Source organism: Ambystoma mexicanum, chromosome 7q (assembly GCF_040938575.1).
Source record: "Ambystoma mexicanum isolate Mex_15411 chromosome 7q, UKY_AmexF1_1, whole genome shotgun sequence".
Classification (NCBI taxonomy): Eukaryota; Metazoa; Chordata; class Amphibia; order Caudata; family Ambystomatidae; genus Ambystoma; species Ambystoma mexicanum.
The window spans coordinates 300,824,197-300,843,032 of NC_090941.1; the positions used below are offsets into that span (position 1 = coordinate 300,824,197).

An 18,836-nucleotide genomic window follows, 5' to 3' on the forward strand; every position below is an offset into this window, starting at 1 on the left:
GACCATTCCAAGTTCCCCTATGGGATTTAAACTTAGTACTAACTTTCCTGATGGGCACACCTTTCGAACCACTCAATTCTTGTTCGTTAAGATTCCTTACCATTAAAACTGTTTTATTAATAGCACTTACATCTGCTAGAAGGGTGAGCGAATTACAAGCTCTTTCTTGTAAACCCCCTCACACAATATTTCACAAAGACAAAGTTGTCCTGCAAGTGAAGCCTAATTTCCTCCCAAAGGTGGTTTCTGAATTCCATATCACTCCGAAGATTACCCTACCATCTTTCTATCCTCCTCCTCCTCCTCACCCGGGGAAAGGGGAAGAGAGGTTACACAGGCTAGACCCTAGAAGGGCTTTAAGTTTTTACATCAGTAGACTAGCCAGGATAAGACCGGCAGACCAGCTGTTTGTAGGTTACGCAGGTCACAAGCTGGGGTTACCAATAACTAAGCAGACCATTTCCAGATGGATCATTCTAGCCATTCTGGAATGTTATAAACTGGCAGGGAAAGAGCCCCCTCAAAACCTTAGGGCTCATTCGACCAGAGGTATTGCAGCTTCATCGGCCCTCAAAAGAGGCGTGCCGGTTAAAGACATCTGTGCGGCCGCTACATGGTCGTCTGTCCATACCTTTACACGTTTTTACAATTTGGATTCCTCCTCCAGTCAAGAGACTAGGTTTGGAAGGGCTGTACTGCATTCTATTCATCAATAGAAGACAGCGTGAAGTCAGTACTCCCTCCTCCAATAATAGAATACTGCTATGGGAGCCTATCTAAGATGAGGAATACGTCGGAGAACACAATCCCTTCGAAGAACAAGTTACTTCTTACCTTGTAACGTTCTTTCGACGGGATGTTCCTCCGACGTATTCCTCATCGACCCTCCCATCCATCCCCGCAGTTCTACTTCCCGTGTTGTTGCAGCTTACGCTCCTTCAGGGTGATTAGTCTAGTCTAGAAAGTATTATTGTGGGCTACAAAACGGAACTGAGCAATGGACGCTGCGCGCGGCCTTTATAGGCAGGATGACGTCGACGTCGATACGGCGGCTGTCGAGGGACATCGCCTCGGAGGACGTCGACGCGCAGCGTCCTCTAGAGAAAAAATTTCCGAGGCCAGCAGAGCTGGAAGGAGATATCTAAGATGAGGAATACGTCGGAGGAACATCCCGTCGAAAGAACGTTACAAGGTAAGAAGTAACTTGTTCTTTGTCGTCATTCAGGCAGAGGCCGTGAGATGCCATCCATGCTTGAATGAGGAGATATATCCTATTTACTAAGGCCGTGTCTTCCAAGAAGTTGCCCGAAAGGGGGATAAGGATCCGAGTGTCATCTGCATAATTAGTGTAGATGACACCCAGTCTGTCCAACTTGTCAAACAAAGGTTTAGTAAAGATGTTATACATCGTCGTAGATGCACATGATCCTTGAGGGACACCGCATGAAACTTGTGTGGGATCAGCGGCTGCTAGGGGGGAGAAGACTCTCATTGTCTGGTTTGCAAGGAAGGATTGTACCCAGGTTATGGCATCACTTGAAAAATGAGCGGCAGAACTGAGGTGATTGCTTAAGACTGCGTGATCTACCAAGTCGAAGGCCGCAGATAGGTCAAGGAGGAGTAGCATAGCTGATTTGCCATTGTCCTTCAACTCGTCAATTTGGGTCTTAAGGTCAATCAGGGCTGTTTCCGTACCATGAAGGGGACGGAAGCCAGATTGACGTGAGCCTAGTAAATTGTTAGTTTCTAAGTACTCCTGAATTTGCAGGTAAGCTACTCTGTCAATGATTTTAAGCAGAAATGGGACGGTGGTGATGGGTCTGTAATTTGTCGGTATTGCAGGGTCAAGTGTATGTTTTTTTTAGCAAGGGAAGCACCCAAGATTGTTTTAGGTTATTAGGCACTAGGTTAGACTTAAAGGATGCATTGATGAGTTTAGAGATGAAGGGGGCTAGGTCTTTAGCTGCATCTTCTATAATTTGGGCAGGGCAGTTATCTCCTTTGCAATTGGATGGCTTTAGAGATAGTATGATTTTTTTCTGTCTCTAATATAGTTATTTGTCTGAAGCTAAATGGGTGAGGGGTGTTAGGCTGGTTTAGAGGAAGCTGTGACTGAGGTGTAGGCTCCGTTGGCAGGAGCAGGGAAGCTTTTTTATTGGTAATTTTGGTTTGGAGCAAGCTAATTTTGCCCGCCAGGGTATTTTGTATATTAGTACACCAGAGCTTATTTTTAGGAATGTTATCAGTCGGGGGTATGGGTGATTCCATTTCTCAGAGGATGGAGAATGGCTCCTTGGCATCTGATTTAGCCTTAGATATTCTATGATTAAAGGTATTCCTTTTAGTGCTTGTGATTTCCTTTTTATACTGTTTGGCGAGAGTGGCTAATTTAATTTTGTTCTCCTCAGTGGGTGAGTGTTGCCAAATTGACTGCAGCTTTCTTTTTTGAATTCTGAGGTCTTTCAACTGTGGTGTGAACCAGTTGTTTAGGTGACAAAGTTGTTTGCTTTTACGTATTTTGGTGGGGGCAATCAAGTCAAGTGCCTTAATGATCGTGCTGTTGTAGGCTTCCATAAGCGATGTGGGGTCTGTGATAGTTATCTAGATTGTCAAAAGTGGGGAGGAGGTGGGGTAAGAGTTGTTCTGCTGTGATATCTTTTTTACTTCTGGTGGGGAGTGGCGGGGCCATAAGTATAGGTTTGGGTCGGATAAGGTCAAGTGAGGCATTGAATACAATTAAGTAGTGGTCAGTCCAAGATTGTGGCATTATGTTGGTAATGCTAATGTTGCAATTCCGATCAGCAACCCAGTCTAGGGTCCTACCTTTGGCATGAGTAGGGGAGGAGACTTTTTGTGTTAGGGCATAGTCATTAAATAGTGAAGCAACAGATAGGGCGTGTTTGTCATTACAGTCATTAAAGCCCAGGTTAAAGTCTCCCAGTAGTAGAATTTGAGCGTTGTCTTTAGTGTTATTAGTTAAGATACTAGTTAGGTCGTCTTCAAAGGATCCTAGTGGTCCAGGTGGTCTGTAGATGACCTACATGGTAAGGGTGCGGTTACAAGAAAGGTGAAGTTTAGCAGTAAGGAGTTCACATGATTGAAATAGCAAGGTAGTAGCTAATCTGATGGGTAAGGTGGATTTGTGGATGATGGCTAGGCCACCTCCTTTGGTATTAGGTCTGTCGACTCCTAGTAGTTGGTAGCCATCAGGTATTGCTAGCATGATGGCAGGGCCAGCTGCCTCATGGAGCCATGTTTCGGTTATGACCAATAGGTCTAAGTTCTCATTGGTTAAAGTGTCAGAGATATCTGTAGCGTGGGCTACCGTGGATCTAGCATTGATGAGTGACCCAGTTAGTGATAGGGTGCTAGTTGGTATAGTAGAGGGAAGTTGTTTATTTTTAGTTGGGGTGGCTCTTTGTGATGGTGACTGGTTATTTGTTATGAGGACAGGGTGGAGAGGGGCAGATTTGAAGTATTGCAAACGTTTGTTTGCTAGATCGATATAGCCTCTATAGTTGCGGTAGGATGATGGTTCATGGAGACGGGACAATCTTGCCCTTAGTCTCATGTTTCTATCCTTAGGAAGGTAGTACAGATACCGCCGGGATTTGTGCTGTCTTCCGCGGGTAATATTTATATACATCTTGGGTTACTTTGCCAGGTGAATGGTTTCGATTTACCCCATAAGCAGTTTTTCAAGAATGCAAGAACAAATGATAAAAAAAATAGTATTGCAACATTTGAATGCTAAGCATTTAAATGACAAAGGGTGCTTTACTTGTAGGAGAGTTTGTCGCTGCCCCTTAAACGAAAAATGATCTACAATTTTTTTTTTATTTTTATTTTTTTTTTTTATTTGAACTTTACTCGGTAAAAACCAAGTTTTGTCAAAATTGACAATAGTAGAAAGTACAGATGTTCCTTGAATGCAATTTACAATGGCCACTAGCCACCCGCCTGCTACTGTGGCGGACCATCTTGGAGGTCTTGCCGTCTAATTTGGTCAAACACACGGTCTATGAGTTTAGCAAAGGCTTGCGACCACTTGTTGTTTTCACCGGAGATCAGTCTGTTCCACAACTCGTCTGTTTGAAATATCCATAAATTCTCATCAAGGGCAGGGAGGTACAGGTTTCTTGATTCCTTCGTGTTTGCGCATTCCATCACCAAGTGTTTCAATGTTTCCGTGGAATCGTGCTTTTTACATAGTCTACACTGTTTATCCCCTCCGCCTCCTCTAATGGCACTAATCTCTCTGGTTGGGAGGAGGTTGAGCCTTGCTCTCATTATCTTGATTCTCAATCCTTTATCAGGGAACTTGGCGCAGTATTGTAATGGTTTTTTTGCCTTATTGCAGGTAGGCGGGAGATGGTTTAACAGTTTGTTCTCGGTGGCATTTTCTATGGTCGTGATCCAGTCCAGATCTTCTAGTTTCTTTTTGATTCTGTCAGGGTTTTCTTTTAGCTCTTTTTCTGAACATAGAATTTTTGCCAGATCGCCCCTTCTCCTTTTTGCCCAGTTTTTCACAGCCGTGCACTTCCCAGTTTCGATTTCCTCACCTATAGAAACCAGAATGGGTGGTCCCTCGGCCATGATGATTTTTCTATATAGGCTCATCGCTCTTTGGTCCACCATAGACGCCAGGGAAAGCAGCCCTAGATCTCTCCTGATCGCCGGCATGGAGGTGGATTTTGGGAGCCCCAATACTGTTTTCCATACATATCCTTCCAATTTGGCCCAAGTCTTCCTTTGGAGGTATAGCGAGGTCTCTGCACCATAGATTAATGTTGGCACTACCTTGGCTTTGTAGAAAGTTAACGCCGGAAACAGGGAGAATTTGCCGTACTTGCGGTCAATCGCTCTAGTTTGGGCTGTGAGCCGTTTGACTTTCTCCCATAGTTGGCTTTGTAAGCTCTTATCCGTTTGTGAACTATCCAAGTCGATCCCTAGGTATTTGAAAGACTTTACAGTTTCCAGTTTGGTTTTGTCAAGGAATATGTTTAACTTGGCTGATCCTTTATTGATCACTTTCTCCATTACCATGATTTTGGTCTTTGTCTTGTTAATTGCCAAGTGGTTTTTCTCAATGTACTTTTCAAGGATCTGTATTTTCCTTTGCAATCCCACTTTGGTCTGGTCGATGAGGATAACATCGTCTGCGTACATTAGGCGCGGTATCTCCATTTTCCCTATCTTCGGGGGAAAAGCCCGAATATTCGCTTCAGCTTCTTGGTAGTCCCCTAGGAAAGATATGAACAGGGCAGGGGCTAGCGGACATCCCTGTTTGACCCCTCGTCCCACCATGATTTCTCCTGAGAGCGCGCCTTGATGATTCAATTTTACACGCATTTTTGTATCTGTGTTTAATGCCATCATGGGTTCCAAGATGTTTGCTGGACACTTCCAGGCTTGCAGCTTCGCCCATAGCGTGGGCCTGTCGACCATGTCAAAGGCCTTTGAGAGATCGACAAAAGCCAAGTAGACCTTCGGGGCTCCTTCTTTAATTCTGGCTTTGAGAATGTTTAACACCATTAAGTTGATGGAGGTTGAACCCTTTTTTTGAAAACCTGATTGGAGTGGGTCTTTAGCCGGGCTTTTTTTCTCCCAGTCCCGAAAATGGTCCAGCAGGCGGGAGGCATATAATTTGCCCAGGATGTCCAATAAAGCTATAGGCCTGTAGCTTGCTGGTTCTTGCCTTGGGCCCTTCTTATAGATTGGGACGATCACCGCCCTTAGCCAAGATTCTGGCAACATCTTAGAACTGGCACATTTGGCGAATATTTTGCTGATCCACTTGGCCCATTCCACCGGAGATGCTTTGAGGTCTACATTTGTTAGCCCATCCGGTCCAGGAGCTCTAGATGTTTTCAGGTTCCGTATGGCGATTTCAATCTCATCAGTGTTGGACAGGTCAACCCATGGTGTGTCAAGGTCCGGTAGCAATTCTTCTCTGCTGCCTGGGGGACCCTCAAATTCGGCCGTGAAGTACTGCACCCACCTTTCTTCTGCTACTGCATTAGCAGTGATAGTCCTTTGGTCAGCATTCTTGTTTTTTAAGAGGGACCAAAATTCACTAGTTTTTTTAGTTGCTAGTTTAGACATCATCTCCTCTGCGTCTCTTTGGTATTGCAAGGCTCTCTGCTGTATGAGCCAATTTTTGTATTTTCGTTGTTCAAGAACCCAGCTTTTCCAATCTTCTATTGTGTTGGATTTCTTTGCTGTTCTTAGTAATCTACGGACCACTTTTCTTTTAATCACTAGATCTTTATCGTACTGGTGGGCCGTGACGGTTCTTTCATTTTTCTTTTTTGCACCTTTGGCTTGGTAGGCCACTAACAAGGGCAAGTAGTTTGGTCGTTGGTTAATAACCGACTTGGGGTCGGCGCCCTCTTTCCGACCCCACGCTCGGTTGATTTTGTCGATGTCTTGTGCCTTTAAACGAAGGCGGGTTTGTTGTAAATTGACCTCAATTGCCCAGTCATAGGTGTTTAGTTGCTTCTTGGACGTCTGCCATGAGCATTTCAATAGGTTATGATCACTGTTGGCAGTTTGTTGCACCTTGAAACTTGTCAGATCCCTGATGAGACCGTTGGACACAAAAATGTGATCTAAGGTTGCTTTAGAGTCATTCCGTTCCCATGTCGGAAGATTCGTTTGATTAGGGAACAGCGTGGCCACATTTTGAATGTTTCTCGAGCTCAAGATTTTATTCCAGGCCTTTCCTCTCTTAACCGTAGGGTCCGCTGGGCCCCGGGGATTCGTGGGGCACTTTATGTTCGCCCTGGGTTCAATGCATATCGCATTGAAATCCCCGCAAATTATCAGTTCGATTTGCTCGAATTCTTCGTAGAGCTGGTCAATCAGCGCACTCAAGTTTTCACAGAAGGCTTTCGTGGATGAACGCTGAGGATTCCAATAGCAATTGATAATTGCCACCGTTTTTTGCCGGGTGATTACCGCCTTTGGGTTATTTTCCTCCTGTGTGGTTAAGATTACGAGTGTTTCGTAGGACTGTTTCCACAACGTTGGTTCTGTGAGGCCTGAGCCCGATTTTATCGCTGTCAGCAAACCAGATGATGGTCTTCCCATCAGGCCTTTAACTGCCGGTGCGATCACCAAGGAGAACCCATCTAGGGCAGGTTGTTCCATCAGCCAGGTTTCCTGCAGGCATAAGATATCAAACTGGCTGAGGTCAACGTCTCCTGGTGTCGTGAGGTGCCTGTGACCTCTCGTATTCCAGGATCCGAGAGTGATAGTGTCCTCACCGGGGAGTTCGCTTATTCTCTCTTTGCCGTTGTCATCGGAGCGAACCACCCCTGGTCGTTGCTATTTCGCCTGGTTTTTCTTCCAGGCAGTCATTAGCCATTTCCATGGACCCATTGGTTGTTTTTCGCTGTTCTCCCCTTTTTCTTTGGGACTACCCCGGACCATCCTCCTCTGATGTCGTTGCTCTTGCTCGGATTTGCCAGGGGGGCCCCTTATCCTTTGATCATCTCTGTGTCTTATCGGCGAGGGCCCCCTCTGCTCTTGCTTGTTTTTCCTGCTATAATATCGTAGTGATTTTATATCATCCCTCTCCCCTACTTCAGTTCCATGCATTTCGCCCTTCATTTTGTACTCATGTCTATGGTGTTCTTGTCTCTGTTGTGGGAAGGTGTATCGCTTATCTCGATATAGTTCTTCCGTTCTTGATCTAAAATGGTAATGTGTTTTGTGCCTCTCCACCCTTCCCTCGTCCCGGTTTTGGGTGCCCATTCTGTTCTTTAGTTCCGTCAGGCGGAAACCCATTTGATCCAGTTCTTGATATACCGAGTCATTGATGCCTTTGATGGCCGTTTCTTTCAGGTGGAGATACGCTTTCGCCCTCTTCTCCCTGTGATAGGGTTCCACCAGCACTAGATCTTTCGTTGAGATGTTTTCCAAGATTTTTACTTTCTTTGTAATTTGTAGGACGGTCGGTCTGTTTAAGATGATAAAATTTCTATCTGGAACCATTTGTTCAAGTTTAAATATTCTGATCTCTTTGCAAACTTTTCTTCTCTTTTCAGGATCCTCTTTGGGTAGGCACTCTTTACGTGGACTGACCCGCCAGTCTTTTATTCCCTTAGTTACTGGAGAAGAGGGTGATGTGGTTCTAATTTTCTTGTCTCCATATTGAGAAGTGTCCTCCGTTAATCTTTGTGCTGAGCTGCTTTTGGGATTGTGTTCATCAGATCTTCTTTGTCCCTCTTTCTCTTTGTTAATTGGTAAGGTTGAGGATGTTTTACCTCCTAACGCATCATTATTTTTTTTTTTATTATTTCCCGCGATTCATCCGTTGCCTCCAAAATCTCAACGACCTCGTTTTCTGAATAGGTGGATATATTCATTAGGTCCGCACATTCTAAGAAATCCTCCACTGTTTTCGGGGATTTGGGCTGGTTAACTTCCTGGTGATTTTTGATTTGTGTTGCATCCTCTTCAACTACCGCCCTCTGGGCTGGGGCGGCTCTTTGGTTCGTGGGGTTCTTGAGATTGATTCTAGTTTCCCTTAGAATCCGTACTGGAGTTTCAGTCTTCTGTGGCCTCAGTCGCTGGTTCTCTTCTCGTTTACCTTGTTTTAAGACAAGCAGAGTATTCTCTTTTCTCTGAGGGCGAGACCCCTCCTCACTCCCTGGAGCCCCCCTTGCAGGCGATTTTACTTGCACTTCGTTGTTCCACTTTTCCAACTTCTCGATTTTCTTTTCCAGTGCTTCAATTTTTTTTTCCCACAGCGACCTGTGAGTGGGTGGCACCTGCGGTGACCCTGGATCTGTAAGTCCTGGTGGACCTTGACCAAGCTGTAGGGCCATGGTCCCAATTTTCCCAACGGCGTCTGGTTTAGTTGCCCAATGGTTATGGTGCATGAGCATTTTTTCACTGGTTTCTGAGAAAAGAGTTTCCATGTGGGTCAATTTATCCGTCATATTAGATAGAATTGCTGTATTGTCTTGAACATTCCCCTTGATTGTCTCGTATAATTTACAGAATGGCGCTAAAACGACGGTCATTGCTGACATGATGGCGATCATGTCAGGTTTCTTGTTGGATGGTTCGTTCTGTAATGACGCTGCAATCTCACTAAGTCTTCGCTGTTTCGGTGGAGTAGGCATTTTATCAGATCGTCTCGTTTGGACTACTGAATCAAAGGTGGCTCCTTCTTCTGATGATCCTTGGTCTCTGACGGTGATGCTCCCTGTGCTGGGGGAGCCACCACACTTCCCAGCCTTGTCTATGTTCAATTTGGGAAGCGCCTTTATCCTTCCTGGCGTAGCCTTTTGATGGGCGCTGCTTAGATGGGATTTCGGCCACGCCCAAAGCTCTTCTTCGTTCTTGTTGGTCTGTGAAATTTGGTCCATAGTCCTGTCGGTCTCTTGCTCTTCTTCTTCATCCTCATCCTCAATCTCTATCTCCTCTGTTGCTGTTGTTCCTGCGTCGCCGCGGCTTTCCCTTTGAGTGATCTCAGGGATTCTCGTGAGCTGACCTTGTGGCTCCCTTTGTCTACCCTCAGCGGCCTCGGATTCTTTGGTTTTTACAGCTTCCTTGGGTAAATTGAATATTGTCTTGTTTGACATTTCACTCAATGGCCTGTTTGGCGAGCTTGTTTTTTTTGATACTCCAATAGATGGCTCTGTACTTTTCTGTATTTGAACCGGCTGAGGTTCAGGTACGAGTTCCAGCATCTCCGCATCTGATATTTCCGTATCGACGCTCAATTTTCTTTTATGTTGTTGTATAAAGAAGGATTTGAGCGAGCGGAACGACAAGTGGTTGGGAAGCCCTTTCGGAATCGGGGCTCCTCTATTGGGGCCTTTAGTTGGAATTTGCACCACCGGTCCCGTCAGTTTTCTAGGTCTCATGGATGCTCTCTTCATTGCTCCTTGGGATCTCACTGTCAATGGAATAGCCGTTTTGTTTCTTTTCTTCTTTGAGACCCCCTCTCCCGCCTTCACTTGTTCTCCGTCCGTTTCTTTATTGGAGTCGTCCGGTTCTCGCTCTATAAGGTCCTCACTGTCTGAGGCTTCTACTTCTAGATCTGACTCAGTCTCCGGGTCCGGACCTGGCCCTTTATCTCCGAGGGTTTTTGGCCGGCAAGACCTCTTTAGCCTTGTCTGTTCCTCGTCTAGGCCACTGATTTCTGCCTCCCCGGTGGTTTTGTGGAGCAACACCTCAATTTGAAGTGGAGTAGATGTCTGGTCATCTTTCTTCCTTTCGTTAGTACTCTTCATGGTCATTTTGACTTGTTCCCTCCTGGGATTTGGCTTTGCTCCAAGCTTTGCTCCAAGCGACGAGCCGTGTGGTGAGAGTTTTCTTTGCTCAGTTGCCACCGTAATCTCATTTAATATTTGTGTATCTGCTGATTCTTTTCCTACCCCAGACCCTCCGGTTGATATGACGCAATTGGGCGCCGCGCTCCTCCGGGCTGCTGGGTTTGTGGCTGGTCTCTTAGGAGACTGCTGTTGTCTCGCGTACTTTGTCCGTTCTTTCTCCGGGTTTGCATTCCACGTTGCCTCTTTCACCTCTATCACTTCAGATGTACACTGGGTATTTTCGGGCACTTCCGAGCCCCTCTCCGAATCCCGCCACCGGGCCCCGCTAATCCCTTCATCCATTGGGATGGCGCTGATCGATCCTACACCTTGATGGTTGATAGTTGCGTTGCGTGAACCCGAAGGAGGTCCTCCTCTCGGCTGGTCCACAATTACCTGCACCCTGCCATCAACTTGTTGGTCCTCCCCTGAGCACTCAGGGTCCAGGGGCCAGGGCTCTACCCGTGCCTGCCCTTGCGATGCGACCCTCTGCGAGCCCGCTGGGCTGAGTGAGCCGACCACTATGTCGTGGGGCTCGGGTGCGGAATCTTCAATCTTGTCAGGAATAATTTCGCCCGAAACGTCTGAGGTCTGTTTGGAAGTTTTGCTATAAGGAGTTTCTAGCAGCCCCGAAGATAACGGGGACGGGGACGGGGACGGGGACGTGGGCGGTCTATATGCCGAGTCTGACTCACTTCTTCTTCTCCCAGGGCACATATCTTTCCCCTGCCCGGGCTTTGCTGTCTTTGCCGGGCGTCGGACTTTCGGGGTAGGATTAACAGCCCTCGAGTCGTGGGTACCAACAGGGGGACGTACCTCGGGTTCCATTCGGGCGCGGCTCCGCGTCTGCAGCGGACTGCCGCAGACTGGCTCACACCTCAGCCTCACAGCTCCGCTTCACCGCTCCGCGGTGTCAGGTAGAGGAAGTAGCACCTTCCGGACAAAACGATGTGGACAGACTGCCGCAGACTGGCTCACACCTCAGCCTCACAGCTCTGCTTCACCGCTCCGCGGTGTCAGGTAGAGGAAGTAGCACCTTCCGGACAAAACGATGTGGACAGACTGCCGCAGACTGGCTCACACCTCAGCCTCACAGCTGATCTACAATTCATGCATGCGGCTAGACACAAGTGGTCGCGTAAGCAAAAAGGAGCAAGTAAATTATATATTTTACCAACCTCCACGCCCATTCTAAAAATGAACATTGGCAAAGCTAAACGTTTTGTCTTTTGTACAGGTATGGAATATAATTTTTAGGCACTGTCTAATGGTGCTACCTGGCCATAAAATTGCAACAACTGCCAAATGTTAGTTAAAATCTTGGATATTGGTTGTTTCTACTGTGGTTTGGTATTCTGTTAGAGTGCCGTAATGTCCGCGTGGAGTGTTGGGCGAGTGACTGTTCTGTGTGTTCTAAAAGTGTCCGATCTGGAAGCTGGCAGGTGAGGATGTGCCAGTGTTTCGTTCTATGTACTCACCTGGTATGTGGCACGGATAATAAACCACCTTACTCACGGTGGTTTCTTCATAATGGTTCCATGTGTGGGCATTTACCACGCTGCCCATACCCTTTTCTTCACCCTGCCCCATCCTGAGATTGCGTGAAAGAGGGAAGGGCACTCTCACTTGGCCCCCCTATTCTCCTACAAGATGCATGAATAGCCTCCCCGTTTGCCCCAGGATGCTCTCGACCTTCACCCCAACCTCCCAACACCTGGTCTCTAAGCTCCTTTGGGACTTCTGTATGCCATGTTGCACCATAGATGGCCCACACGATGCTGGCGCTCCTGCTGGAAACCCAGCATGCCACACACTGGCATAAAGAAGCACACAGTCTCACTTCTTTACTGCACAGAAAGTGGGCAGAGGAAAAAACCTGCACCGCAATTGCTTAGCAGTAAAGAGGTCATCTTAGTACCTGGACATATTATGGCTGAGCCTGCTAAATGGCTGTGTACAAGAGACAAAACGGTTAGGTACATAAATGCCTGTTTTCAACAAGAATTCGGTGCAATGAACACATGCTAGGGCACCGATACTACGAAAGCAAGTGGTCTAAGTCGCACCTGGTTAAGACCTTATTATTGCACCGTGAGCTGGTTTATATCTGCAACTAAGATATTCGGTTTCAGAAGACTGCTTAGAAATAACATTTTGTCGCCTTGTGTTTGGCTGGGGAGGGGCAGATAGGAATAGCCAGAGGACTAGCATGAACATGAGCTGTCCGAGGGTAGGTAAAAAGCAAATGACTGTGTCCCACCTTGCATCTTCTTTCTCTTCTCTTAACTTACTGCATCACTATTTTTGGCTTCTAGACAGTGCTTCTAGCGCCGCGTAATAGCCAAAACCAAAAAATCTATATATTAAAGGGTTCTGAAACCTGAAGAGTTCAAGTTAGGAGACTTAACTTTTGGGTGCCTTTTTTTTTTTTTTTTTTTTTTTTTTTTAAATGTAAGTCACATGCTCTCAAACAATATCTGACACTGTGCGCCTCACTAAACTGACTCATTGTAAAGTCTATTCAAAATCTAACCTGGGAGGGGAAATACGATTCTGTTTTTATGCCATCAATAGATTTAACAGAGGCTTTTGATGCTGTAGACCGTGAACATCTGTGGGCAAGTACATCTGTGGGCAAGTTGAAGGATTGGGGAGTTCCTCCGGAACAATTGAGACTGATCGTTGGACTGCGCACATTCAGAAATTCAAGTCCGCCTGTACCGGTGAGCGCTCTCAAGGCAGATCCCAATTTACTGTGGTGTCGGGCATGGTTGCATTCTCGCCCCCTGCCTGTTTAACCTTAGTTTCTGATATAGGGGAACATTTGGCAAGAAAAGTCTTCATCACACTAGTGTTGCACAACACTAGGCCCCTGTAGATGTCCTATGCACATGATTTTGTCATGTTTGACTGTACTCCTGTGGGTCTCCAGAGGTTGCTGAATGCTTTTGCTGCATGCATCAATAATCACTCCCTTCCGATTAATGCGCAGACCTGTATTTCGCAATATGCAACGGGTTGTAAGAAAACGTCTTTTGACTGCCATATCGGTTCAGAACAACCTATGAAGGTTAACTGGGTGCTGTACAGAGGTTTTCATATATTGGCGAATCCATCATTGTCCAAGCTGAAAGTCTGGTTGAAGGAGCAAATAGTGCCCCTGTTCAACCAATTGAAGAGGGTGGATGCTCGATATGGGACATACACTCTTAAAGCAGCTGTAAAATATTATGAGGGGAAAATCATCCAAAAGATTTTCTATGGGATGGACTTATACCCCCTTCTGCTATTGGAATAGTTACCACCCCTCGAAGCTCAGGTTTGGCGCAATGTAGTACATGTTCTTACTTCAGTCCCCGTTGACGTAATCCAGTACGAACTGGGTATGTCTCCAAACACATGCACAGTGGAAAATATTGGCTTTGATTAGAAAAATTCTATGCCCGGAACCGGAGTTCCTTCGGGAGGACTTGAAAGCAATTTTGGGATCGGGGAAATGTAGATGGTTAAATGAGACGCTCATTTTTTTTGTGAGCTTCTTTTATCCAAAATGATCTACTCAATCGACTACCTTGAATAAAATCCATGCAGAGTGAAGAGGGTCCTTTTTCGAAATGACTGAGTAAATACAGTTGATAAAAGGCACGGTTATCCCTCCATGAAACCTCTTGAGGGAGACCATTAAACTGGAGGCATTTTAGCACCCTTTTTGGCAATATAGCCAGCTAAAGAGATTAGGCTTTCATTTTTGCGCTTCCGCTGGAATCTTTTCTCTATAAAGCAAATGTTGATTAGGCAAGGTCGCTTGGAAGTTAAGCTGTTCTTTTTGCAAAAGGGGAGGGAAGAGTGAAACCCTTAAACATCTTTTGATTGTCCAGCGATACAGAAGATAAGATGGAACGATTTAATACATTTCCGATTAGCAACGGAGGAGGGCTTGGGAGACAAAGTTTGGGCGGAATGTCTCTCTGGATGTACTTCCTCCACTGTTCTTGCAGTTATATCTTTTCTAAAAGTTTTAAACTTTGAAGAACATTCAGGGTCAAACCTATTGGTATATAATATTGTGTGTGTGTAGGGGGTGCAACATGCATAATTTGTACTCTGTTAAAAACTTCTAACAATTCCAATTATGTTTACCGTTATTTTATCTAAATTACTGTAAAACATATATAAACAGCCGCCATTTCAGACAACTCTGAATACTAACAGATTTGGGAATAAAAGCTGTGGCATTCTCCATTCATACACATTCATACATCCATTAAGTGCGAAAGTGCTAGATATCAAACAATGATCGGATACATCTTATTTGTTAAACAATACGGTTCTTTGGACTAATTCCATCAGCAACAGTGGCCACTGGGCCACTGCCTTCAATTGACTTCCCGCATGATCGAAGACTCTCAGAAGCCCTCACGATACTCCACGGACAGCGTTTCATCCCTTCACCTCCATCCTGAAGAAGGCCATCCCAGTCACCTACGTCCAGTCTTCGTACCCTGTGGCAGAAACACTACAATGTCGATCTGTGACACAACTCCACCCCTTGCTTACTTGTACACACCTGTTGTTGTGTTTTTTCCCTATGACAATACCCATGGACCAACTGAGGTCCTGGGCTGCATTCACTCTTGTGTTGTAAACCCTTGTTAACTGTGTATCCAAGAGATTTTGCACCATCAGAAGGCTTGCACCCACCTCTAGCCAGGTGCCCTGTATTACCTTTAAAAGAGGGCAGACCCCTCTTTTGGGTAGATGATCTGAAGACTTTGCAAGGAGTAACAAGAAAAACTCGGCATTGGACCCTGGCTGAAGGTACAGTCTGCCAACTTCCGCCATTGAAGGAAAACCAGGATTGCCAAACAGTGAAGCAAAATCCCTCCCCTAAACATCTCCCAGGGAACAAAAGGAGATACGGAATCCAGAGCATCCTCCAACAGCTCCAGGACCGGTACCCAGCCAGCACATAGCGTGCCCCGCTTGGCTCTGCTGCAAGCTTCCAAGGTGGGAAGTGCCAAAGAGTCTCTGAACCAAACCAAGGACAAGGCAGTTGCCTGCAAGACTCTCCTCCGCTTTGGGCCGTCTGCCTTAAAGGAAAACACAAGTGCATCGACAAGCATCCACCGATGTCTGCCTTAAAGAACATTTTCAAGCCAGTTGAGCCCCTTGAGCTACAGCCGACTGCACCGCTGACTGTTAAGCCGCAGTCGCTAACACCATCAGAGACGCCTCAACCCATGCTTCAGACCAGCCAACCAGCACCGAGAACGATTCCTGACACTGAGCTGCCGTGTAGGCCAGCCTGCAGCCGTCCGTCCAGCCTCGCCCGTCAAACTGCTTGCCAACTGATACCCACAGCTGTTTCCCATCTTGAACTCTTTTTCGGAATCTGCAAAGCGCCCTGAAACTAACTCGACCCTGTCGAGCACGAAGAATTTCTAAAAAGCACAAGGTACATTGTGGTTCTGTCCCCCTGGTCCTTCCCCGAAGGCCCCTAGTGACATTTTATGACCCATTGCTCCCTTTGTGCTGAAACCAAGTATCCGTGAACTATTGCGATAAAGGACTTTAACGACTACCCTCCTGTCAGTATCCAGAGTGTATCCTGTTTCCTTCTTGAAACGGTCTGTCCTATGCATTCCTTTACAGGGTGGGTTGTATTTTGTAGTGTGCTAGAATGGTCTGTTGTGATAATAATAAAGTAGATATTTGTATACAAACTTGATTGGACGGTGGATGACTATAGATATGGACATGGACATTTTCTGATTTGAAACTCTATCCATTCATTTTCATCTAAACCATCCGAGTTGAGGGGGATGGATGGATGGAGGGAAGCCCCTCTCTGGCTGTTTGTGGACGGGGGAGGGCAGGGCCAAGGTGATGCAGGAGGCATCGGAACTGGCACGGCTTCGGGTTACCAACAGAAGTGAGGTGGCCCTGCGGCGGCTGTCTCAGTTAGTCTTTCGATGGATTAAAGACTGGTCAGATAGTAAGTCATGACAAGGGCCCCCTCGAGACTTTTTTATAAACCCCACGGACATGCAAGTCCCTTTCGAAGGAAAGTCGGGTCCAACGTGAAGAATTGGATTCGGTGGAGGAAAGCTCCTCAATGGAATGTTTTATTTCAGGGGGCAAAGCTCTTCAGTTTTTACACTGAATTCTACATTGATTACCAATCGAATGCTAAGTGAGTCGCCTTCCGCTTTAGGAGTAGTGCAGGGGCAACAATCCATACTGGCGGCCTGCCTCACTCGAGACATTACCGAAATAAAACCACGATAGGCTTCCATATGACCGCAGAACAAATGATTCGGGGACCAGTACAAGTTTAAGGCTAAATCTATCGGAAGAGGACCAATCGGCAACTAAGGAGAAAGAGGCTGCGTCCTGAGCATGGGATAATTCTGAAGGTGCGAAGGATAAAAGGCAACGGGAAGGCAAGGATGTAGAACGCCACTCTGGGAGCCCGTCTCATTAGAACCGTTGCCAGTCATGCTGGGAAGAACTATGTGAAATGCACAAATATCGTCCTCCGAAGCCTCGGAAAGTGACTGTTTTCTGTTCCAACAAGACTGTGTATGAATCTTGCCTTTAATCAGCAGCAGTCTTGCAGCTTCAGAACAGTATAATGGCAGAGTTATGTATCTCTTTGGCTCCTTTTTCGAAGCTGTACGAGACTGGGAATGACTTGCTAAAAGACCAGGCAACATTATTGGCGATGATACATTCAAAGATGATATACTTGGAAACGTTTGCCTCTACGGTACAAACCAGATTGGACAGAGAAGCAGAATTATCTGCCCAATGGCAAAACAGATTGTGATTTAGCCAGAGGAGAGGAAACTGATAAAAACATTATGATGGACTACTGTAAATGGGCGAGGGTCCAATATAAAAATGGAAACCTGGCTAATAGCTGCCCACAAGTGGTAGCAGGGGCAGTTTCGCAACCTCACGTGCAACGATCTAAAGCCTTAAAGGATCCAAATATTACTATTCTGTTCAATTTTCAGAGAGGCAGGGTGGTTGTTCCAGAGGGAGGTCCCAGACGAAGAAAGAGATCTACCACCAACTCGTTGCTTGGAGAAGCCACTGACCCTGAGAGAGTTGGAGGTGGATGAGCGAAGAGCTTGAAGGAAGATATTTAGGAAGAGAGCGTTGAAGATATTGAGGCCCGAGAAGGCCTTGTGGACAATGCAGAGGGTTTTGAACTTAATCCTCACAGCCACTGGGAGCCAGTGCAGGGATTTCAGTCCTGGAGAGATACGATCACTGGGCTTCAGGCCAAGGACAAGTCTTGCAGTCGTGTTTTGGATGAGTTGCAGTGGGTGGAGAGTAGAGGCAGGCAGATTTAGAAAGAATCTCTCCAATCCCTCTGCCCAATTCACTGGGACACCAATTCCGTCTAATATCTTGGTGTTCGGCTCGTGGCTTCCCCGAAAGATCTTTATGCAGCCAACTCCCCCACCCCCCCCAATCAAATCCTTCGAAAAAGACCTAAAGAGATGGGCAGGCCAGGAGATTTCATTGATGGGCTGTATCACTGCAGTTAACATTAACGTATTCCCTTGCCGCCTCCTTTTGCTCAACCCTCCCGGCTGAAATCCCAACATCGATATTGGATCGCCTTCAATGTAAACCTTTGGGGTTCATATGGCAGGGAAAAAAAATCGACGATCCCAAAAAAGGTGATGATGGGTGGTGCTAAGATGGGGTGACTGGGGGTACCCGATCTAAGCAAATGTGCAGAGGCAGCACAGATATCACACCTGCTGACATGGATGTCCACGTCTCCGCCTCTGAAATGGATGGAGATCGAACAATCTAAACTCTCTCTACCCCCTTCGTTTTCTACCCTTTAGCCCCAATACGACGCAGAAGCAAAGGCACAATTTGCTTTCGTCAACTAAGGTCACTCTAAAGTCATGGGACAAAGGCTCTAAAAGGGGGGAAAAGATCCCTAGAGACATAGGCCCATTATCTCCAGTCTTTGGCAACCCAGCCTTCTGACCAGGGCTGCAATCGGAAGCTTTTGGGAACTGGAGGTGGGGCGTGGCGGGGAGGGGACTATGAATACTAATATAGCTATTCGACGAAGGCCAACCCTGCTCACTCGTGGAATCTAAAAAGGAGTTCCACCACTCGGAAACAGATTCTCATATGTTCAGTTACGCCATTAGATCACACACCTAGCAATAAGATGAAAGGCTACACAAGTCCACTCGAACTAACAGTCTTGGAGGGTCTGTGGACGGGTGGGTTCTCTGAACTATACAAACTTCTGAGGGTGGATCTCCCGACCACCCGTCCGGACTACATGAGCCGCTGGTAGGCAGACCTGGGTCTGCATCTGGAAGATCAAGCATGGTTCGACATCTGGATCTGGGGACACTCTTCCTCCAGATGCGTGACCAACAAGGAGTGTGCATTGAGACTCTTATTTCGCTGGTAATATCCCCCAGTGCAGATACAACACTTAAGGCTGCGGTTCCCTCTCTT

General features: G+C 46.4%; 1 protein-coding gene across 12 annotated transcripts in view; it reads left to right on the forward strand.

Moving 5' to 3' along the window:
• The window catches only part of MYCBP2 (MYC binding protein 2), a 3,160,061-nt gene that overhangs the window by 61,447 nt on the left and 3,079,778 nt on the right, over positions 1–18,836 (forward strand). The gene's annotated exons all lie outside the window — the stretch shown is intronic.